Consider the following 25,286-nt stretch of genomic DNA (forward strand, 5'->3'; position numbering starts at 1 on the left):
AAACTTGTAGACACAAGCCATATGACGTAATGAAACTTTGACATGTGTGATGATCAAACAACACATCCATATTCATTTGAAATCATGTGACCTAGTGAAAGCTTGAGTGATGTGTACTGGATGCTTTGAGAATGTAAGTGCAGCAAACAGACACAAATATAAACTAAGACCTACAAATGTTGAATTAATATCTGATTGTATACATATGTGACACTAATCATATGTGTATAATAACAGTACAAATATGACACACAGACAGACAGACATAGACGGCCGAGTTAGCGACATGCAGAGAGGGAGAGAAGGGAGAAAGAGGATAGAGGGGGGGCGGAGAGAGAGAGAGAGGGGGGGGGGGGGGAGTGGAGTGTGTGTGTGTGAGTGTGTGTGTTTGTCTGTGTGTGTCTGTGTGTGCCATACTTCTACTGTTATTATACACATATGATTATTGTCACATATGTATACTATCAGATAATAATATATACTTCCCACATGTTGTACCACAATAGCCAGAATCATAAGTCAAACTCAGTTTTAAAAACTGTAAAGGGTTCTTATGAAGGTGGTGTGAGCATATATTTTGCAAGCTGTAGACATAAGCCATGTGACCTAATAAAACTTTGACAGTTTGTGATAGAAGTTAACCTGCAAGACAGTGGAGCACAAAGGCTCTGAAGAAGAGGCCGAGTTACTGACATGCAGTAACAGGACACGAGAGAGAGAGAGAGAGAGAGAGAGAGATGGGGGGACAGGGAGGGAGAGAGAGTTTGCTGACATATTGACATATCTCACATGTTCACATACTTCCTGTTTGTGGCAGACAAAGTTACAGATTGCACGGCATGCATAATGTCGTATGCATCAAAACACAGCATTTAATTTTTCTGTCAATTACATCAAAAGAAAGGTGTTTGATGAGACTACTGTGTTGTTGAATGTAACATTTCCTCAAAGATGTATATTCTTTCCTGATGTTTGTAACACTGTTACTGACTTGTACTTGAAATGAGGTGATTTACTGCAACCCTCCAGGTCAGTCTCTTGGTTTCAGAGACATAAAATTGATAAAATACATGGAAATACTTTTAAGGTCATTTTTAAAGTAATTTAAAACCTCATGTGTGTGTGACCACACACATACACACTTCACTCTGACACACAGACTGTCAGAGTGAAGCCTTGTTATGCTAATTAAGGACTGCATGCAGCTGACACACAGAGCAGAATGGCTTGAAACTTTCTCAAACAAATGCTTCCAGATGCCAAACCGTGGGTCCCATCTTCAATCTGAAAACATCACCAGATAGATAAATTTGTTCTGAACGCAAACCTATAAAGCTTGTATGTCTATGGACTGAAAAATGTCACCTTAATCACAGGTTTACAGTGTGTTGGCCTCATCTTTTCTTCCAGAGATCATCATGAGGAGTTGTGCCCTGCACCTTCTAACGCTTCTAAAATCCAAACTGTTCAAGTTATGACAAAGTCCTTCACAAGTAATGTTCAGCAAGGGTAGAGCTGTAATTTGTGCAAGTTTGAAGCAGTTATGATAAACGGTGTAGGAGCAAATAATTTTTGATCGACAGAATTTGTGAAAAACGCCATCTTACATTCAAAGACCGACAGCTCACTTCCTGTTGGAGTTAGGTCAGGGGTTGCAGTGCGACATTTGTAGGTCTTTATGAGACGAACGAGACAGTTTTGGTTTGGTCTTTCTAAGTGGTTCCTACCCGTCGCACCGGGCATTTTAGTGTGTCGAGGTGGCACAACAAATCCTCAGGAGGTTTTGGCGCACATCACCTGAAACGCGTCATAACATCCAAACCAGTCGAGGATTGAAAAAGTTACGCACAATAATTGATAAGGACACGTTGAAGAATAATGTGTGCGAGTTTGAAGCCGATACGATAAACGGTGTCGGACTAGTTGATTTTTAAAGGAATTTTTTTTTGAGGAAAACTCTTATTTTGAAAGGGAAATATCTCACTTCCTGTTGGAGTTAGGTCATGGGTGCGAGTGCGTGATTTGTAGGTCTTGATGAGACGAACGAGGCTGTTTTGGTTTGATCTTCCTACGACGTTCCTACTGGCTGCAGCGGCCATTTTTGTGTTTCTAGGTGGCGCTAGAGAGCCCATTTTGGCACTTTTCAGATTAATTTCGTCAGTTTATAAAATTTTTCGCCAGTCCTGACAGGCATGCAAATTTTGGTGAGTTTTCGAGCATGTTTAGGGGGTCAAATTCCAGTTTAAAGTCGCGGCGGATGAAAGAAAGAAACAATAATAATAATAATAATAATAATAATAAACGCTACAAGAACAAGAGGGTCCTCGCCCTTCAGCCGAGGTCCCTAATTAAAGCTGCAAGCAGCGTTGGGAGGGACCTCGGCCCCCCGCCGTCGTCCCCCAGCTCAAGTTGCAGACGTAAGCCATGTGACCTAATGAAACTTTGACATGTGCGATGATCAAACAACACACACACACAAACACACACAGGCCTGTGTCTGTCAGAGTGAAGCCATTGTTATGCTAATTAATGACCACGTACTTAGGTGACAGCACAGGCACTTCAAGTTCAGTTTGACTAATGACTAATGATAACAGAATCAGCAGGACGCATTTGACACCACAGCAGCAACACAACCACACACACCACACTATCCAGGCACCGCTGTGATAGAAGTTAACCTGCAAGACAGTGGAACACAAAGGCTCTGGAGAAGAGGCCGAGTTACTGATATGCAGTACGGCAGTTAGTGACGAGCAGAGATGGAGAGAAGGGAGAGAGAGGAGAGAGGGGGGAGAAAGAGAGACAGAGAGAGAGAGGGGGGAGAGGGAGTGGAGTGTTTGTGTGTGTGTGTGAGTGTTATTGTGTCGCTAAAATTTGCAAATTATGAGCTGCAGGTTGCTCTAAGGTGACATTATTTTTTTTTCTCCATGTCTCTCTCTCTCTCTCTCTCTCTCTCTCTCTCTCTCTGTCTCTCTCTCTCTCTCTGTCTATCTCTCTCTCCCTGTCTTTCTCTCTCATACATACACCCACAATGAATATTTGGTATGTATACTCTGACTAGGAGTTAAAAATCAAAAAAAAAAATAATAATATTTTTATGGTTGTTTTTCAACAAAGACAAAAAAAAAGTCCTGAAGGGGAACAGTGTCTATTTTTTATTGAAAAATAGAAACTGCCCCCAAAAATGATAATGCATCAAAATTGGTGTTGTTATTTATCATTCACATATCACAGACTGTGATAAATAAAATAAAAAAATCCATCCAACATTTATTATATACTTAATCTTAATTCATGTTTTTTTTTCATTAAAGTAACAGTGACTTCATGTAAATAAAATGACAAATAAATTGTGAAAATCCTCAAAAGGAATGAATATTTGATATGCATAATCTGAGTACAACTTGGTTAAAAGATTTAAGCAAAAAAATGTAGAGAAATATATTAATATTTAATATTTTTTAGTTGTCCACACCGTTCCAAAGGGAACAGGTGTGATTTTTTATAAGATGTCCCGCAGGGTTAAAAATGCAAGGTTCTTATGAAGGTGGTGTGAGCTCATAATTTGAAACTTGTAGACACAAGCCATGTGACCTAATGAAACTTTGACATGTGTGATGATCAAACAACACATCCATATTCATTTGAAATCATGTGACCTAGTGAAAGCTTGAGTGATGTGTACTGGCTGCGTTGAGGATCTAAGTGCAGCAAACAGACACAAATATATACTAAGACCTACAAATGTTGAATTAAAATCTGATTGTATACATATGTGACACTAATAATATGTGTATAATAACACTAGAAGTATGACACACACAGACAGACAGACATAGACGGCCCAGTTCTCAACATGCAGAGAGGGAGAGACGAGAGAAAGTGGACAGAGGGAGGAGAGAGAGAGAGAGAGAGAGATAGAGAGAGAGAGGGGGGATAAGGAGTGGAGTGTGTGTGTGTGAGTGTGTGTGTTTGTCTGTGTGTGTCTGTGTGTGCCATGCTTCTACTGTTATTATACACATATGATTATTGTCACATATGTATACTATCAGATATTAATACATACTTCCCACATGTTGTACCACAATAGCCAGAATCATAAGTCAAACTCAGTTTTAAAAACTGTAAAGGGTTCTTATGAAGGTGGTGTGAGCGTATATTTTGCAAGTTGAAGACATAAGCCATGTGACCTAATGAAACTTTGACAGTTTGTGATAGAAGTTAACCTGCAAGACAGTGGAGCACAAAGGCTCTGGAGAAGAGGCCAAGTTAATGACATGCAGTAACAGGACACGAGAGAGAGAGAGAGAGAGAGAGAGAGAGAGAGGGGATAAGGAGTGGAGTGTGTGTGTGTGAGTGTGTGTGTTTGTCTGTGTGTGTCTGTGTGTGCCATGCTTCTACTGTTATTATACACATATGATTATTGTCACATATGTATACTATCAGATATTAATACATACTTCCCACATGTTGTACCACAATAGCCAGAATCATAAGTCAAACTCAGTTTTAAAAACTGTAAAGGGTTCTTATGAAGGTGGTGTGAGCGTATATTTTGCAAGTTGAAGACATAAGCCATGTGACCTAATGAAACTTTGACAGTTTGTGATAGAAGTTAACCTGCAAGACAGTGGAGCACAAAGGCTCTGGAGAAGAGGCCAAGTTAATGACATGCAGTAACAGGACACGAGAGAGAGAGAGAGAGAGAGAGAGAGAGAGAGAGGGGGGGACAGGGAGGGAGAGAGAGAGAGTTTGCAGACATATTGACATATCTCACATGTTCACATACTTCCTGTTTGTGGCAGACAAAGTTACAGATTGTTGTATACATAATGTTGTATGCATCAAAAACACAGCATTTAATTTTTCTGTCAATTACATCAAAAGAAAGGTGTTTGATGAGACTACTGTGTTGTTGAATGTAACATTTCCTCAAAGATGTATATTCTTTCCTGATGTTTGTAACACTGTTACTGACTTGTACTTGAAATGAGGTGATTTACTGCAACCCTCCAGGTCAGTCTCTTGGGTTCAGAGACATAAAATTGATAAAATACATGGAAATACTTTTAAGGTCATTTTTAAAGTAATGTATGTGTGACCACACACATACACACTTCACTCTGACACACAGACTGTCAGAGTGAAGCCTTTGTTATGCTAATTAAGGACTGCATGCAGCTCACACACAGAGCAGAATGGCTTGAAACTTTCTCAAACAAATCCTTCCAGATGCCAAACCGTGGGTCCCATCTTCAATCTGAAAACATCACCAGATAGATAAATTTGTTCTGAACGCAAACATATAAAGCTTGTATGTCTATGGACTGAAAAATGTGACCTTAATCACAAGTTTACAGTGTGTTGGCCCTCATCTTTTCTTCCAGAGATCATCATGAGGAGTTGTGTCCTGCACCTTCTAACGCTTCTAAAATCAAAACCGTTCAAGTTATGACAAAGTCCTTCACAAGTAATGTTCAGCAAGGGTAGAGCTGTAATTTGTGCAAGTTTGAAGCAGTTATGATAAACGGTGTAGGAGCAAATAATTTTTGATCAACAGAATTTGTGAAAAATGCCATCTTACATTCAAAGACCGACAGCTCACTTCCTGTTGGAGTTAGGTCAGGGGTTGCAGCGCGACATTTGTAGGTCTTGATGAGACGAACGAGACAGTTTTGGTTTGGTCTTTCTAAGTGGTTCCTACCCGTCACACCGGGCATTTTAGTGTGTCTAGGTGGCACAACAAATCATCAGGAGGTTTTGGCGCACATCACCTGAAATGCGCCATAACATCCAAACCAGTCGAGGATTGAAAAAGTTACGCACAATAATTGATAAGGACACGTTGAACAATAATCTGTGCAAGTTTGAAGCCGATACGAGAAAGGGTGTAGGAGGAGATGTTTTTTAAAGGAATTTCTTTTTTTGAGGAAAAATCTTACTTTGAAAGGAAATAGCTCACTTCCTGTTGGATTTAGGTCATGGGTGCGAGAGCGTGATTTGTAGGTCTTGATGAGACGAACACGGCTGTTTTGGTTTGATCTTCCTACGACGTTCCTACTGGCTGCAGCGGCCATTTTAGTGGTCTAGACTGATAGGTGGCGCTACAGAGGCCATTTTGGCACTTTTCAGATTAATTTTTCATTTTATAATTTTTCGCCAGTCTGACAGGCATGCAAATTTTGGTGAGTTTTGGAGCATGTTCAGGGGGTCAAATTCCAGTTCAAAGTGGCGTATAATGAAAGAAAGAAACAATAATAATAATAAAAAACCTTACAAGAACAAGAGGGTCCTCGCCCTTCAGCCGAGGTCCCTAATTAAAGCTGCAAGCAGCGTTGGGAGGGACCTCGGCCCCCCGCCGTCGTCCCCCAGCTCAAGTTGCAGACGTAAGCCATGTGACCTAATGAAACTTTGACATGTGCGATGATCAAACAACACACACACACAAACACACACAGGCCTGTGTCTGTCAGAGTGAAGCCATTGTTATGCTAATTAATAACCACGTACTTAGGTGACAGCACCGGCACTTCAAGTTCCGGTTGACTAATGACTAATGAGCACAGAATCAGCAGGACGCATTTGACACCACAGCAGCAACACAACCACACACACCACACTATCCAGGCACCGCTGTGATAGAAGTTAACCTGCAAGACGGTGGAACACAAAGGCTCTGGAGAAGAGGCCGAGTTACTGATATGCAGTACGGCAGTTAGTGACGAGCAGAGAGGGAGAGAAGGGAGAGAGAGGCGAGAGGGGGGAGCAAGAGAGACCGAGAGAGAGCGGGGGGAGAGGGAGTGGAGTGTTTATGTGTGTGTGTGAGTGTTATTGTGTCGCTAAAATTTGCAAATTATGAGCTGCAGGTTGCTCTAAGGTTACATTATTTTTTTTTCTCCATGTCTCTCTCTCTCTCTCTCTCTCTCTCTCTCTCTCTCTCTCTCTCTCTCTCTCTCTCTCTCTCTCATACATACACCCACAATTAATATTTGGTATGTATGCTACTGACATGCAGTACGGCAGAGTTAGTGACATGCAGAGAGGGAGAGAAGGGAGAGAGAGGGGAGAGGGGGGAGAAAGAGAGACAGAGAGAGAGAGAGGGGGGACAGGGAGTGGAGTGTGTGTGTGTGTGTGTGTGAGTGTAATTGTGTCGCTAAAATTTGCAAATTATGAACTGCAGGTTGCTTTAAGGTTACATTATTTTTTTTCTCCATGTCTCTCTCTCTCTCTCTCTCTACACACACACACATATATATATATATATATATATATATATATCCCTGTCTTTCTCTCTCATACATACACCCACAATGAATATTTGGTATGTATACTCTGACTAGGAGTTAAAAATCAAAAAAAAAAAACATTATATTTTTATGGTTGTTTTTCAACAAAGACAAAAAAAAGTCCTGAAGGGGAACAGTGTGTATTTTTATTGAAAAATAGAAACTGCCCCCAAAAATGATAATGCATCAAAATTGGTGTTGTTATTTATCATTCACATATCACAGACTGTGATAAATAAAATAAAAAAATCCATCCAACATTTATTACATAGTTAATCTTAATTCATGTTTTTTTCATTAAATTAACAGTGACTTCATGTAAATAAAATGGCAAATAAATTGTGAAAATCCTCAAAAGGAATGAATATTTGATATGCATAATCTGAGTACAACTTGGTTAAAAGATTTAAGCAAAAAAATGTAGAGAAATATATTAATATTTAATATTTTTAGTTGTCCACACCGCTCCAAAGGGACAGGTGTGATTTTTTATAAGATGTCCCGCAGGGTTAAAAATGCAAGGTTCTTATGAAGGTGGTGTGAGCTCATAATTTGAAACTTGTAGACACAAGCCATGTGACCTAATGAAACTTTGACATGTGTGATGATCAAACAACACATCCATATTCATTTGCAATCATGTGACCTAGTGAAAGCTTGAGTGATGTGTACTGGCTGTTGAGGATCTAAGTGCAGCAAACAGACACAAATATATACTAAGACCTACAAATGTTGAATTAAAATCTGATTGTATACATATGTGACACTAATAATATGTGTATAATAACACTAGAAGTATGACACACACAGACAGACAGACATAGACGGCCCAGTTCTCAACATGCAGAGAGGGAGAGACGAGAGAAAGTGGACAGAGGGAGGAGAGAGAGAGAGAGAGAGAGAGAGAGAGAGGGGATAAGGAGTGGAGTGTGTGTGTGTGAGTGTGTGTGTTTGTCTGTGTGTGTCTGTGTGTGCCATACTTCTACTGTTATTATACACATATGATTATTGTCACATATGTATACTATCAGATATTAATACATACTTCCCACATGTTGTACCACAATAGCCAGAATCATAAGTCAAACTCAGTTTTAAAAACTGTAAAGGGTTCTTATGAAGGTGGTGTGAGTATATTTTGCAAGTTGAAGACATAAGCCATGTGACCTAATGAAACTTTGACAGTTTGTGATAGAAGTTAACCTGCAAGACAGTGGAGCACAAAGGCTCTGGAGAAGAGGCCAAGTTACTGACATGCAGTAACAGGACACGAGAGAGAGAGAGAGAGAGAGAGAGAGAGAGAGAGAGAGAGAGAGAGAGAGAGAGATGGGGGGACAGGGAGGGAAAGAGAGAGAGTTTGCTGACATATTGATATATCTCACACATTCACATACTTCCTGTTTGTGGCAGACAAAGTTACAGATTGCACGAAGTATACATAATGTTGTATGCATCAAATACACAGCATTTAATTTTTCTGTCAATTACATCAAAAGAAAGTGTTTGATGAGACTACTGTGTTGTTGAATGTAACATTTCCTCAAAGATGTATATTCTTTCCTGATGTTTGTAACACTGTTACTGACTTGTACTTGAAATGAGGTGATTTACTGCAACCCTCCAGGTCAGTCTCTTGGTTTCAGAGACATAAAATTGATAAAATACATGGAAATACTTTTAAGGTCATTTTTAAAGTAATTTAAAACCTCATGTGTGTGTGACCACACACATACACACTTCACTCTGACACACAGACTGTCAGAGTGAAGCCTTTGTTATGCTAATTAAGGACTGCATGCAGCTCAGACACAGAGCAGAATGGCTTGAAACTTTCTCAAACAAATGCTTCCAGATGCCAAACCGTGGGTCCCATCTTCAATCTGAAAACATCACCAGATAGATAAACTTGTTCTGAACGCAAACATATAAAGCTTGTATGTCTATGGACTGAAAAATGTCACCTTAATCACAAGTTTACAGTGTGTTGGCCCTCATCTTTTCTTCCAGAGATCATCATGAGGAGTTGTGTCCTGCACCTTCTAACGCTTCTAAAATCCAAACCGTTCAAGTTATGACAAAGTCCTTCACAAGTAATGTTCAGCAGGGGTAGAGCTGTAATTTGTGCAAGTTTGAAGCAGTTATGATAAACGGTGTAGGAGCAAATAATTTTTGTTCGACAGAATTTGTGAAAAACGCCATCTTACATTCAAAGACCGACAGCTCACTTCCTGTTGGAGTTAGGTCAGGGGTTGCAGCGCGACATTTGTAGGTCTTGATGAGACGAACGAGACAGTTTTGGTTTGGTCTTTCTAAGTGGTTCCTACCCGTCACAGTGGGCATTTTCGTGGGTCCAGGTGGCACAACAAATCCTCAGGAGGGTTGGGAGCACATCACCTGTAACACGCCATTATATCCAAACCATTTGAGGATTAAGAAGTTACGCACAATAATTGATAAGGACACGTTGAAGAATAATGTGTGCGAGTTTTTTGTTATACTAATTAAGGACTGCATGCAGCTCACACACAGAGCAGAATGGCTTGAAACTTTCTCAAACAAATCCTTCCAGATCCCAAACCATGGGTCCCATCTTCAATCTGAAAACATCACCAGATAGATAAATTTGTTCTGAACGCAAAAATATAAAGCTTGTATGTCTATGGACTGAAAAATGTCACCTTAATCACAGGTTTACAGTGTGTTGGGAGGGAGAGAAGGGAGAAAGAGGACAGAGGGGGGAGAGAGAGAGAGAGAGAGAGAGAGAGAGAGAGAGAGAGAGAACAGGGAGTGGAGTGTGTGTCTGTCTGTGTCTGTCTGTGTGTGCCATACTTCTACTGCTATTGTAGACATATGATTATTGTCATATGTATACCATCAGATATTAATATATACTTCCCACATGTTGTACCACAATAGCCAGAATCATAAGTCAAACTCAGTTTTAAAAACTGTAAAGGGTTCTTATGAAGGTGGTGTGAGCATATATTTTGCAATTTGTAGACATAAGCCATGTGACCTAATGAAACGTTGACATGTGTGATGATCAAATCAAACCTCTGTCGTTTTTATATTTATTTGTTTTAATAACACTGTGCACAAGGACCAGACTGTCAGTCTGTCAGATCAGCTCTGAAATGTTTAATGCTCATAATATGTAGGTCTTATTGTTTACATTTTAAAAATCTTTATGACGCTTCAAAGACGTACTATCAATGACTAATAATCTCTATCAATGATGTTATTAGTCACACTGATGGAACATAATTCCTATAGCCTAATATTGCAAATTATTTGTTAATATTTCTGAGTGAGCAATGGTGCAACATTGCAGAGTCTTTAAATTTACTACATCTGTAACTGAAATACTGTCACTGAATGCTGTTGAGTCAAGAAACAAATATCGATCAATCAATCAATCAATATCACAAATCACAATTTGCCTCACAGGGCTTTACAGCATACAACATCCGTCTTCATCCTCAGGACCCCATGAGACAGAAGGGGAGACAGAGAGAGATGCAGGAGAGATGATCATGACAGTAGCTTACAACAACATTAATGAAAGGAATAATATTAAAATTATTATTCTAGCAATTGTGGTACAATATGTTGATATAATATAATATAATAACAGTAGAAGTATAACACACACAGACATAGACGACCGAGTTAGACATGCAGAAAGGGAGAAAAGGGAGAAAGAGGACAGAGGGGGGAGAGAGAGAGAGACAGAGAAAGAGAGAGGGGGGGTGCAGGGAGTGGAGTGTGTGTACAATATGTTGAATTAATATCTGATTGTTGAATTAATATCTGATTGTATACATATGTGATTGTATATCTGATTGTATACCCGTCACACCGGGCATTTTAGTGTGTCTAGGTGGCACAACAAATCATCAGGAGGTTTTGGCGCACATCACCTGAAACGCGCCATAACATCCAAACCAGTCGAGGATTGAAAAAGTTACGCACAATAATTGATAAGGACACGTTGAACAATAATCTGTGCAAGTTTGAAGCTGATACGATAAAGGGTGTAGGAGGAGATGTTTTTTAAAGGAATTTCTTTTTTTGAGGAAAAATCTTACTTTGAAAGGAAATAGCTCACTTCCTGTTGGATTTAGGTCATGGGTGCGAGTGCGTGATTTGTAGGTCTTGATGAGACGAACACGGCTGTTTTGGTTTGATCTTCCTACGACGACGTTCCTACTGGCTGCAGCGGCCATTTTAGTGGTCTAGACTGATAGGTGGCGCTAGAGAGCCCATTTTGGCACTTTTCAGATTAATTTTTTCATTTTATAAAATTTTTTGCCAGTCCTGACGTGCGTGCAAATTTTGGTGAGTTTTGGAGCATGTTCAGGGGGTCAAATTCCAGTTCAAAGTGGCGTATAATGAAAGAAAGAAATAATAATAATAATAATAAACCTTAAAAGAACAATAGGGTCCTCGCCCTTCAGCCGAGGTCCCTAATTAAAGCTGCAAGCAGCGTTGGGAGGGACCTTGGCCCCCCGCCGTCGTCCCCCCACGCCGTCATCTCCCAGCTCAAGTTGTGTACATAAGCCATGTGACCTAATGAAACTTTGACGTGTGATGATCAAACAACACATCCATATTCAATTGAAATCATGTGACCTAGTGAAAGCTTGAGTGATATGTACCGGCTGTTGAGAGGGTCTAAGTGCAGCAAACAGAAACAAATATATACTAAGACCTACAAATGTTGAATTAATATCTGATTGTATACATATGTGACACTAATCATATGTGTATTATAACAGTAGAAGTATGACACACACAGACACAGACAGCCAAGTTAACGACATGCAGAGAGGGAGAGAAGGGAGAAAGAGGACAGAGGGGGGAGAAAGAGAGACAGAGAGAGAGGGGGGGGCAGGGAGTGGAGTGTCTGTGTGTGTGTGTGTGTGTGTGTATGTATGTGTGTGTAATTGTGTCGCTAAAAATTACAAATTATGAGCTGCAGGTTGCTTTAAGGTTACATTATTATTTTTCTCCATCTCTCTCTCTCTCTCTCTCTCTCTCTCTCTCTCCCTCTCCTCTCTTTCTCTCTTTATCTCTCTCTCCCTGTCGTTCTCTCTCATACATACACCCACAATGAATATTTGGTATGTATACTCTGACTTGGAGTTAAAAATCAAAAAAAAAAATTAATATTTTTATGGTTGTTTTTCAAAAAAGACATATATAGTCCTGGAGGGGAACAGTTTGTATTTTTATTGAAAAAATAGAAACTGCCCCCAAAAATGATAATGCATCAAAATTGGTGTTGTTATTTATCATCCACATATCACAGACTGTGATAAATAAAATAAAAAAATCCATCCAACATTTATTATAAAGTTAATCTTAATTCATGTTTTTTTTTCATTAAAGTAACAGTGACTTTATATAAATAAAATGGCAAATATATTGTGAAAATCCTCAAAAGGAATGAATATTAGATATGCATAATCTGAATACAAGTTGCTTAAAAGATTTAAGCAAAAAAATGTAGAGAAATATGTTAATATTTAATATTTTTCTGTTGTTCACACCGTTCAAGGGGACAGGTGTGATTTATAAGGGGGCCCGCAGGGTTAAAAATGCAAGTTTCTTATGAAGGTGGTGTGAGCTTATAATTTGAAACTTGTAGACACAAGCCATGTGACCTAATGAAACTTTGACATGTGTGATGATCAAACAACACATCCAAATTCATTTGAAATCATGTGACCTAGTGAAAGCTTGAGTGATGTGTACCGGCTGCTTTGAGGATCTAAGTGCAGCAAACAGACACAAATATATACTAAGACCTACAAATGTTGAATTAAAATCTGATTGTATACATATGTGACACTAATAATATGTGTATAATAACACTAGAAGTATGACACACACAGACAGACAGACATAGACGGCCGAGTTCTCAACATGCAGAGAGGGAGAGACGAGAGAAAGAGGACAGAGGGGAGAGAGAGAGAGAGAGAGAGAGAGAGAGAGAGAGAGAGAGAGAGAGGGGATAGGGAGTGGAGTGTGTGTGTGTGTGTGTGTGTGTGTGTGTGTGTGTGTGTGTGTGTGTGTGTGTGTGTGTGTGTGTGTGTGTGTGTGTGTCTCTGTGTATCTGTGTGTGTCTGTGTCTGTCTGTGTGTGCCATACTTCTACTGCTATTATAGACATATGATTATTGTCATATGTATACCATCAGATATTAATATATACTTCCCACATGTTGTACCACAATAGCCAGAATCATAAGTCAAACTCAATTTTAAAAACTGTAAAGGGTTCTTATGAAGGTGGTGTGAGCGTATATTTTGAAAGCTGTAGACATAAGCCATGTGACCTAATGAAACTTTGACATGTGTGATGATCAAACAACACATACATATTCACTTGAATTCATGTCACCTAGTGAAAGTTTGAGTGATGTGAACTGGCTGCTTTGAGGATCTAGGTGCAGCAATCACACACAAATATATACTAGTTAATGTCAGTGGAGAAAGTGAGCAGGACTACATATATTCCCATTCTTCATGAGTTAAAAGACTTTCACCAGGACATCTTGTATTTACAGGTTTTTTTGTCTCAGTCATTTCTTTCAGAGTTTTATGAATGAGTTTGGTAAATGTTATACTGTCATGTCTGTGTGACCACACACACACACACACACACACACACACACACACACACACACACACACACACTTCACTCTGGTTTGCTATGTAAACATTATACTGCAAATATAACAATGCATAACTACAAACAAAATTTTAACACAATACCATAACATTACCATGGAAAAATCATGAATTATAAAGGACAGTGAATAACAAAAGACAATGATTTTTACAAAGACTCATCAGTTATTAAACAAAATAGCTTGTAATTTTTCATATATCATTTCCTCAAAGAAATAGATTCTTTCCTATGATTGACTTGCACTTGAAATTATGTAATTTGCTCTAACCCTCCACGTCAATCACTTGAATTAAGAGAAATCAAATTAGTGCAAATAAATGGAAATACATTTATGGTTATTTTACAATAATTTAAAACCTCTTCATCTGTTAAAAGCTTGGGTATACAACTAATGTATGCAATCATTGTCAAGCTCAATGTCACATGTAAAGGGTGCTTTTGAAGGTATTGTGAGCTTATATTTGAAAATTCCTCACACATCACACTATCCAGGCACCGCTGTGATAGAAGTCAACCTGAGAGACACTGGAGCACAAAAGCTCTGGAGAAGAGGCCGAGTTACTGACATGCAGTATGGCCGAGTTAGTGACATGCAGTAACAGGACACGAGACAGAGAGAGAGGGGGGACAGGGAGGGAGAGAGAGAGTGTTTGCTGACATTTTGACATATCTCACATGTTCACATACTTCCTGTTTTTGGCAGAGGGAGTTACAGATTGCACTCAGTATACATAATGTTGTATGCATCAAAAAGACTACATTTAATTTTTCTGTCAATTACATCAAAAGAAAGGTGTTTGATGAGACTACTGTGTTGTTGAATGTAACATTTCCTCAAAGATGTATATTCTTTCCTGATGTTTGTAACACTGTTACTGACTTGTACTTGAAATGAGGTGATTTACTGCAACCTCCAGGTCAGTCTCTTGGGTTCAGAGACATAAAATTGATAAAATACATGGAAATACTTTTAAGGTCATTTTTAAAGTAATTTAAAACCTCATGTGTGTGTGACCACACACATACACACTTCACTCTGACACACAGACTGTCAGAGTGAAGCCTTTGTTATGCTAATTAAGGGCTGCATGCAGCTGACACACAGAGCAGAATGGCTTGAAACTTTCTCAAACAAATCCTTCCAGATGCCAAACCGTGGGTCCCATCTTCAATCTGAAAACATCACCAGATAGATAAATTTGTTCTGAACACAAAAATATAAAGCTTGTATGTCTATGGACTGAAAAATGTCACCTTAATCACAGGTTTACAGTGTGTTGGGAGGGAGAGAAGGGAGAAAGAGGACAGAGGGGGGAGAGAGAGAGAGAGAGAGAGAGAGAGAGAGAGAGAGAGAGAACAGGGAGTGGAGTGTGTGTCTGTCTGTGTCTGTCTGTGTGTGCCATACTTCTACTGCTATTGTAGACATATGATTATTGTCATATGTATACCATCAGATATTAATATATACTTCCCACATGTTGTACCACAATAGCCAGAATCATAAGTCAAACTCAGTTTTAAAAACTGTAAAGGGTTCTTATGAAGGTGGTGTGAGCATATATTTTGCAATTTGTAGACATAAGCCATGTGACCTAATGAAACGTTGACATGTGTGATGATCAAATCAAACCTCTGTCGTTTGTATATTTATTTTTTTTAATAACACTGCACAAGGACCAGACTGTCAGTCTGTCAGATCAGCTCTGAAATGTTTAATGCTCATAATATGTAGGTCTTATTGTTTACATTTTAAAAATCTTTATGACGCTTCAAAGAACTATCAATGACTAATAATCTCTATCAATGATGTTATTAGTCACACTGATGGAACATAATTCCTATAGCCTAATATTGCAAATTATTTGTTAATATTTCTGAGTGAGCAATGGTGCAACATTGCAGAGTCTTTAAATTTACTACATCTGTAACTGAAATACTGTCACTGAATGCTGTTGAGTCAAGAAACAAATATCGATCAATCAATCAATCAGTATCACAAATCACAATTTGCCTCACAGGGCTTTACAGCATACAACATCCCTCTATCCTCAGGACCCCATGAGACAGAAGGGGAGACAGAGAGAGATGCAGGAGAGATGATCATGACAGTAGCTTACAACAACATTAATGAAAGCAATAATATTAAAATTATAATTCTAGCAATTGTGGTACAATATGTTGAATTAATATCTGATAGTATACATATGTGACAATAATCATATGTGTATAATAACAGTAGAAGTATAACACACACAGACATAGACGACCGAGTTAGACATGCAGAAAGGGAGAAAAGGGAGAAAGAGGACAGAGGGGGGAGAGAGAGAGAGAGACAGAGAAAGAGAGAGAGGGGGGGTGCAGGGAGTGGAGTGTGTGTACAATATGTTGAATTAATATCTGATTGTATACATATGTGACACTAATCATATGTGTATAATAAAAGGGAGTGGAGTGTGTGTGTGGATGTCTGTCTGTCTGTGTGTCTCTGTGTGTCCGTGTCTGTCTGTGTGTGCCATAATTCTACTGTTATTATACACATATGATTATTGTCACATAAGTATGACAAAGTTTTAGGAATGAGTTTGGTAAATGTTATACTGTCATGTCTGTGTGACCACACACACTTCACTCTGACAGTGGTCAGAGTGAAGCCTTTGTTATGCTAATTAAGGACTGCATGCAGCTCAGACACAGAGCAGAATGGCTTGAAACTTTCTCAAACAAATGCTTCCAGATGCCAAACCGTGGGTCCCATCTTCAATCTGAAAACATCACCAGATAGATAAATTTGTTCTGAACGCAAACATATAAAGCTTGTATGTCTATGGCCTGAAAAATGTCACCTTAATCACAAGTTTACAGTGTGTTGGCCCTCATCTTTTCTTCCAGAGATCATCATGAGGAGTTGTGTCCTGCACCTTCTAACGCTTCTAAAATCCAAACTGTTCAAGTTATGACAAAGTCCTTCACAAGTAATGTTCAGCAAGGGTAGAGCTGTAATTTGTGCAAGTTTGAAGCAGTTATGATAAACGGTGTAGGAGCAAATAATTTTTGATCGACAGAATTTGTGAAAAACGCCATCTTACATTCAAAGACCGACAGCTCACTTCCTGTTGGAGTTAGGTCAGGGGTTGCAGTGCGACATTTGTAGGTCTTTATGAGACGAACGAGACAGTTTTGGTTTGGTCTTTCTAAGTGGTTCCTACCGTCGACCGGCATTTTAGTGTGTCTAGGAAGCACAACAAATCCTCAGGAGGTTTTGGAGCACATCACCTGAAACGCCATAACATCCAAACCATTCTAGTAATGGAAAAGTTACGCACAAGGACACGTTGAAGAATAATCTGTGCGAGTTTGAAGCCGATACGATAAACGGTGTAGGAGGAGATGTTCTTTAAAGGAATTTCTTTTTTTTAGGAAAAATCTTACTTTGAAAGGAAATAGCTCACTTCCTGTTGGATTTAGGTCATGGGTGTGAGTGCGTGATTTGTAGGTCTTGATGAGACGAACACGGCTGTTTTGGTTTGATCTTCCTACGACGTTCCTACTGGCTGCAGCGCCATTTCAGTGGTCTAGACAGATAGGTGGCGCTACAGAGCCCATTTTGGCACTTTTCAGATTAATTTTTTCATTTTAAAAAATTTTTCGCCAGTCCTGACATGCGTGCCAATTTTGGTGAGTTTTGGAGCATGTTCAGGGGGTCAAATTCCAGTTGAAAGTCCGGATGAAAGAAAGAAACAATAATAATAATAATAATAATAAACGCTACTAGAACAAGAGGGTCCTCGCCCTTCAGCCGAGGTCCCTAATAATGAGAATAATAAACACTACAAAAACAAGAGGGTCCTCGCCCTTTCAGGGACCGAGGTCCCTAATTAAAGCTGCAAGCAGCGTTTGGCGGGACCTCGCACTCGCGCCCGTTTCCGCCCCCAGCATATGTCGTCACTGTGAATTATTTAGAAACATCAAACATATTACCACAAACATCAGAAAATCCTTACAGAGCTGAACGGTTTGATGTTTGAATGTTTTCTGTAGCTGTAGGTATGCAGAAGTGATGTCACATTATGCAAATTAGATGGGCGAATTTATTCCCATCAGATTCCTCTTCCTTCATTTTGAGGAAGACATGACAAAAACAACACAAAACAAAATAAATCTACTGTGTAAATGTGTTCAAAATGTTTTTTGACTGAGATTTATGAAATCCAATATGGCTGCCTGCTGGTGATGCCACAGTATGCAAATTGGATGAGTTAATTTACTCCTATCACAAACTTTGGGTCATGATGAATAGTTTTCTCATTTACAGTATGCCTTTATCTGTCACCACTTTAAAGCCACAGCCTTTTGAAATGTTGAAATGAAAATGGAATATTTTCCTCAATTAACTCTGGCACCTAAAGGGTTAAAATGGAGATGCTCCCTCTGTCATGTCTGAATGTAAGATCTAGAAACGCACAGACATCATGTTTCTGTGAGTTTGTGTGTGACAGCGGTTGCCATGGTAATTAAGTAGCGCACCTGGCAGAAGAGCAGAGAGACAGACACCTCTTTTAGTGGAGATTTAACTCCTCGAACAAGTTCTTCCCATTCCCAAACCGTTGGTCCAATCATGAAAATAATGTGATGATGAGAGAGATAAAGTTATACAGAAGATCTGTTTAGTAACAGTTGAGCTGGCATGTGTGCATCTTTAAAACTGATAAAATAAATGGTGTAGGAGGAGATGTGTTTTCTTGAGACCACGTTGAGGCGAAATCTTACTTTGAAAGGTCAAATAGCTCACTTCCAGTTGGAATCAGGTCATGGGTGTCAATGCGTGATTTGTGAGTCAAACACACCAGTTTTGGTTTGATCTTGATACGACATTCCTACGGGTTGCAGTGGCCATTTTAGTGCGTCTAGGTGGCGCTAGAGAGCCCATTTTGGCACTGTAGGGGTTAATAATGTGTATTTGCTGTTTCAAATGAAGTTTCTGCTGCTGTAATCTGTCCTTTAAAGATTGTGAGACACACAGAGAGAGCCGTGTGGCTGTGTGTCTGTGTGTGCAGCCGTTGTCATGGCGATTAATGACTTGTCTGCACCTGTGGCACACACAGACAGCTAAGGAGAGCAGCTCACCAAAGGCTGTTTATAATGGGTTTTAACTCCTCGAACAAATGCTTCGCATGCCCAAACCGTTGGTCCAAGCAAGAAAATAAAGTGATTTTGAGAGCCAGCCACATCTCGTGAACGCACGTGCCGCGTTTTATATTTCTCGAGTCAAAAATGTGGTCAGGGGAGCGAGTTTAAAATGTGTTGCACCTAAGCTGTTTCCAGAAATTTCTCCTCTGAGTTTACATGGGAGTGAATGAGAAAATAATGGGCGCTCCCTTCGCTTTGGAGCCACTCAGCAAAAATGTGTACGTGTGACAGATTCCATGTCAACATATCTGTGAGCAGGACAAATTTTCCTACGTTTTGTGGTATAAATTGTGTCTGTACAGTGAAAATTGTGGCCATGGCAGCGAGTTAAAGACAAAAGTTTTAGACGATTTTTAGAGCCCTCTCACTCTAGCTCACAGCATTCCGTGCAATACACACCCATTGTAAACTGAGAATTTCTCCACTTTTGCTCATGGTACTTTGAGAGGCACCGATCAAAAGCGATAAAAGATATGAAAAAGATGAAAACATGAGTGAATAGATGAGACCTGTGGCAACATTTGAGAGTTGGAATGGAGTCTGTAGCACAAAGTATGGAGACACTGTAAATGCTAGAAAAAGCCCGAAGATTGGTCTCTTTCTCCCCTGCTGCCATTCATTTCCTATGGGACAGCTTTGGAAGATCGTCAGACGTTTTTCTGACATCTCACCTTATGGAGGCCACAAAATCCAAACGCAGCGAGTAATGAAAAAGTTACGCACAGCTTTTGATTAGAAGGAGTTGATCTGTAATCTGTGCAAGTTTGAAGTCGATAGGATAAACGCTGTATGAGAAGATTTTTTAGGAAAGGCAGTTTTAAGGCAAAATCTTACTTTGAAAGGGCAAATATCTCACTTCCTGTTGGATTTAGGTCAGGGGTGTCAGCGTGATTTTTAGGTCTTGATGAGACGAACACGCCACTTTTGGTTTCATGTTTCTACGACGTTCCTACAGGCCGTGGCGGCCATTTTGTGTGCCTAGGTGGCGCTAGAGAGCCCATTTTGGCACTTTAGGGGTTAATGTCACCATTTTATAAAATTTTTCACCGGTTCTGATGTGCGTGCCAATTTTGGTGAGTTTTTGAGCATGTTTAGGGGGTCAAATTCCAGTTCAAAGAGGCGGCGGAAGAAAGAATAAAGAATAAAGAATAATAATAATAATTAAAGCTGCAAGCAGCATTTGGCGGGACCTCGCACTCGCGCCCATTTCCGCCCCCAGCCCATTTCGTCACTGTGAATTATTTAGAAATATCAAACATATTGCCACAAACATCAGAAAATCCTTACAGAGCTGAACGTTTTGATGTTTGAATGCTTTCTGTAGCTGTAGGTATGTACAAGTGATGTCACATTATGCAAATTAGATGAGCGAATTTCTTCCCATCAGATTCCTCTTCCTTTATTTTGAGGAAGAGACAAAAACAACACAAAACAAAATAAATCTACTGTGTAAATGTTGGTCCAAACTGTTGGTCCAATCATGAAAATAATGTGATGATGAGAGAGATAAAGTTATACAGAAGATCTGTTTAGTAGCAGTTGAGGTGGCATGTGTGCATCTTTAAAACTGATAAAATAAACAGTGTAGGAGGAGATGTGTTTTCTTGAGACCACGTTTGAGGCGAAATCTTACTTTGAAAGGTCAAACAGCTCACTTCCTGTTGGAATCAGGTCCTGGGTGTCAATGTGATTTGTAAGTCAAACACACCAGTTTTGGTTTGATCTTGATACGACATTCCCTACGGGCTGTAGTGGCCATTTTAGTGTGTCTAGGTGGCGCTAGAGAGCCCATTTTGGCACTGTAGGGGTTAATAATGTGTATTTGCTGTTTCAAATGAAGTTTCTGCTGCTGTAATCTGTCCTTTATAGATTGTGAGACACACAGACAGAGAGAGCCGTGTGGTTATGTGTGTGTGTGTGTGTGCAGCCGTTGTCATGGCGATTAATGACTTGTCAGCACCTGTGGCACACACAGACAGCTAAGGAGAGCAGCTCACCAAAGGCTGTTTATAATGGGTTTTAACTCCTCGAACAAATGCTTCGCATGCCCAAACCGTTGGTCCAAGCAAGAAAATAAAGTGATTTTGAGAGACAGCCACTTCGTGAACGCACGTGTCGCGTTTTATATTTCTCGAGTCAAAAATGTGGTCAGGAGCGAGTTTAAAATGTGTTGCACCTAAGCTGTTTCCAGAAATTTCTCCTCTGAGTTTACATGGGAGTGAATGAGAGAAAAATCGGCGCTCCTTCACTTTGGAGCCACTCAGCAAAAATGTGTACGTGAGAGATTCCATGTCAACATATCTGAGCAGGACAAATTTTCCTACGTTTTGTGGTATAAATTGTGTCTGTACAGTGAAAATTGTGGCCATGGCAGCGAGTTAAAGACAAAAGTTTTAGACGATTTTTAGAGCCCTCTCCACTCTAGCTCACAGCATTCCATGCAATACACACCCATTGTAAAGTGAGAATTTCTCCACTTTTGCTCATGGTACTTTGAGAGGCACAGATCAAAAACGGTAAAAGATATGAAATAGATGAAAACATGAGTGAATAGATGAGACCTGTGGCAACATTTGAGAGTTGGAATGGAGTCTGTAGCACAAAGTATGGAGACGCTGTAAATGCTAGAAAAAGCCCGAAGATTGGTCTCTTTCTCCCCCCCGCTGCCATTCATTTCCTATGGGACAGCTTTGGAAGATCGTCAGGACGTTTTTCTGACATCTCACCTTATGGAGGCCACAAAATCCAAACGCAGCGAGTAATGGACAAGTTACGCACAACTTTTGATTAGAAGGAGTTGATCTGTAATCTGTGCAAGTTTGAAGTCGATAGGATAAACGCTGTATGAGAAGATGATTTTTTTAGGAAAGGCAGTTTTAAGGCAAAATCTTACTTTGAAAGGGCAAATATGTCACTTCCTGTTGGATTTAGGTCAGGGGTGTCAGCGCGTGATTTTTAGGTCTTGATGAAACGAACACGCCACTTTTGGTTTCATGTTTCTACGACGTTCCTACAGGCCGTGGCGGCCATTTTTGTGTGCCTAGGTGGCGCTAGAGAGCCCATTTTGGCACTTTAGGGGTTAATGTCACCATTTTATAAAATTTTTCACCGGTTCTGATGTGCGTGCAATTTTGGTGAGTTTTTGAGCATGTTTAGGGGTCAAATTCCAGTTCAAAGAGGCGGCGGAAGAAAGAATAAAGAATAAAGAATAAAGAATAATAATAAACACAGCAGTCCACTACTGTTGGGCCCGGTCACTTATAAACGCACGCAGCAAAAACAAGAGGGTCAGTGGTCAGTGAGAAAAAATGCGGCAAAAACTATAGGGAGGGTCCTCGCCTTTGTGAGTAGTCCACTACTGTTGGGCCCGGTCACTTATAAACGCACGCAGCAAAAACAAGAGGGTCCTCGCCTTCGGCGAGGACTGCTCCTTGAGCAGTCCTCTGCCTCTAGGCTCGGTCCCTAATAATAAACACAGCAAAAACAATAGTGTCCTTGCCTTCGGCGAGGACTGGTCAGTGAGAAAAAATGCGGCAAAAACTATAGGTAGGTATAGGTCACTTCTTTGTGAGTAGTCCACTACTGTTGGGCCCGGTCACTTATAAACGCACGCAGTAAAAACATGAGGGTCCTCGCCTTTGGCGAGGACTGCTCCTTGAGCAGTCCTCTGCCTCTAGGCTCGGACCCTAATAATAATAACGCTCCAAAAACAAGAGGGTCCTCGCCTTCGGCGAGGACTGCTCTATGACCAGTCCTCTGCCTTAGGGCTCGGTCCCTAATAAAGAATAAACGCAGCAAAAACGATAGTGTCCTCGCCTTCGGCGAGGACTGGTCAGTGAGAAAAAATGCGGCAAAAACTATAGGGAGGGTCCTCGCCTTTGGCGAGGACTTCTTTGTGAGTAGTCCACTACTGTTGGGCCCGGTCACTTATAAATGCACGCAGCAAAAACAAGAGGGTCCTCGCCTTTGGCGAGGACTGCTCCTTGAGCAGTCCTCTGCCTCTAGGCTCAGTCCCTAATAATAATAATAAACGCAGCAAAAACAATAGTGTCTTCGGCGAGGACTGGTCTGTGAGAATAAACGCAGCAAAAAGTATAGGCCTTGAATACAATAAGGTTTGAATGATTTGAATGTTTGAAAGTTTGTTGAAAAGCTGACGCCACACTGAATAGCTGCCTATTATAAAATAAAGTTTGAATGATTTGAATATTTGAATGTTTTACTGAGAATTATGAAATCCAATATGGCCACCACCTAGTGACGCCACAATATGCAAATTAGATGAGTTACTTTACTCCCATCAGATTCCTCTTCCTTTATTTTGAGGAAGAGACGGCAAAAACAGCACAAAACAAAAGAAATGTACTGTGTAAACATGTTAAAAATGCTGTTTTACTGAGATTTATGAAATCCAATATGGCCGCCACCTAGTGACGCCACGATATGCAAATTAGATGAGTTAATTTACTCCCATCACAAACTTTGGGTCATGATGAACAGTTTTCTCATTTACAGTATGCCTTTATCTCTCACCACTTTCATGCGAAAGCCTTTTGAAATGTTGAAATTAATATTTTCCTCAAATAACTCTGGCAACTAAAGGGTTAAAATGGAGATTGTGCCCCTGTCATGTCTGCATGTAAGATGTAGACACACACACATCATGTTTGTGTGAGTTTGTGTGGCACAGCGGTTGCCATGGTAATAAACTAGGTGCACCTGGCAGAAGAGCAAAGAGAGACAGACAGAACACAGAGAAGAGACCTGTTTTAGAGGAGATTTAACTCCTCGAACAAATTCTTCCCATACCCAAACCGTTGGTCCAATAATGAAAATAAAGTGATTGTGAGAGAGAGCCACTTCTTGTGAACGCACGTGTCATGTTTTATATTTCTAGATTCAAAAATGTGGTCACCAGAGCGAGTTACAAATGTGTTGCACCTCAGCTGTTTCCAAAATTTCTCCTCTCAGTTTACATTGGAGTGAATGAGGAAAAAATCGGCGCTCCCTTCGCTTTGTACCACTCAGCAAAGTACAAGTAATGTTCACCAGAGGTAGAGCTGTCATGTGTGTGAGTTTGAAGCAGTTACGATAAACAGTGTAGGAGTAAATATATTTTGGGAGAGAGGCCCTTCAGCCGAGGTCCCTAATAATAAACGCACCAAAAACAATAGGGTCCTCGCCCTTCAGCCGAGGTCCCTAATAAACGCACCAAAAACAAGAGGGTCCTTGCCCTTCAGCCAAGGTCCCTAATAAACAGCACAATTACAATAGGGTCCTCACAGACGACTTCGTCGTCGCTCGGGCCCTAATAATAATAATAGTAAACAGCGCGATTACAATAGGGTCCTACGGACGACTTCGTCGTCGCTCCGGCCCTAATAATAATAATAATAATAGACAGCGCGATTTCAATTGGGTCCTTGGATGACTTTGTCATCGCACGGGCCCTAATAATAAATAGTGCGATTTCAATTGGGTCCTCGGACGACTTTGTCGTCGCTCGGGCTCTAATAATAATAATAATAATAATAATAATAATAAACAGCACGATTTCAATAGGGTTCTCTGTGGATGACTTCATCATTGCTTGGGCCCTAATAAACAGCGTGATTACAATAGGGTCCTCACGGACGACTTTGTCGTCGCTCAGGCCCTAATAATAATAAACAGCACGATTACAATAGGGTCCTCACGGATGACTTCGTCGTCGCTCGGGCCCTAATAATAATATTAAACAGCACAATTTCAATAGGGTCCTCCGTGGACGACTTCATCGTTGCTTGGGCCCTAATAAACAGCGTGATTACAATAGGGTCCTCACGGACAACTTCGTTGTCGCTCAGGCCCTAATAAACAGCGCGATTACAATAGTGTCCTCACGGAAGACTTTGTCGTCGCTCGGGCCCTAATAATAATAAACAGTGAGATTACAATAGGGTCCTCACGCTGCCGCTGGGCCCTAATAATAATAATAATAGTAAACAGCACGATTTCAATAGGGTCCTCGGATGACTTTGTCGTCGCCCAGGCCCTAATAATAAACAGTGTGATTTCAATAGGGTCCTCGGACGACTTCGTCGTCGCTCGGGCCCTAATAATAATAATAATAAT

General features: G+C 40.2%; 1 long non-coding RNA gene across 1 annotated transcript in view; it reads left to right on the forward strand.

Moving 5' to 3' along the window:
* The window catches only part of LOC125892085 (uncharacterized), a 92,889-nt gene extending 74,030 nt beyond the window's left edge, over positions 1 to 18,859 (forward strand). The window contains exon 3 of the long non-coding RNA XR_007449703.1: positions 18,791 to 18,859. This is a non-coding gene — a long non-coding RNA (uncharacterized LOC125892085). The remainder of the gene's footprint in view (positions 1 to 18,790) is intronic.
* Positions 18,860 to 25,286: the final 6,427 nt, after the last annotated feature.

This window comes from Epinephelus fuscoguttatus, linkage group LG7 (assembly GCF_011397635.1).
Source record: "Epinephelus fuscoguttatus linkage group LG7, E.fuscoguttatus.final_Chr_v1".
NCBI lineage: Eukaryota > Metazoa > Chordata > Actinopteri > Perciformes > Serranidae > Epinephelus > Epinephelus fuscoguttatus.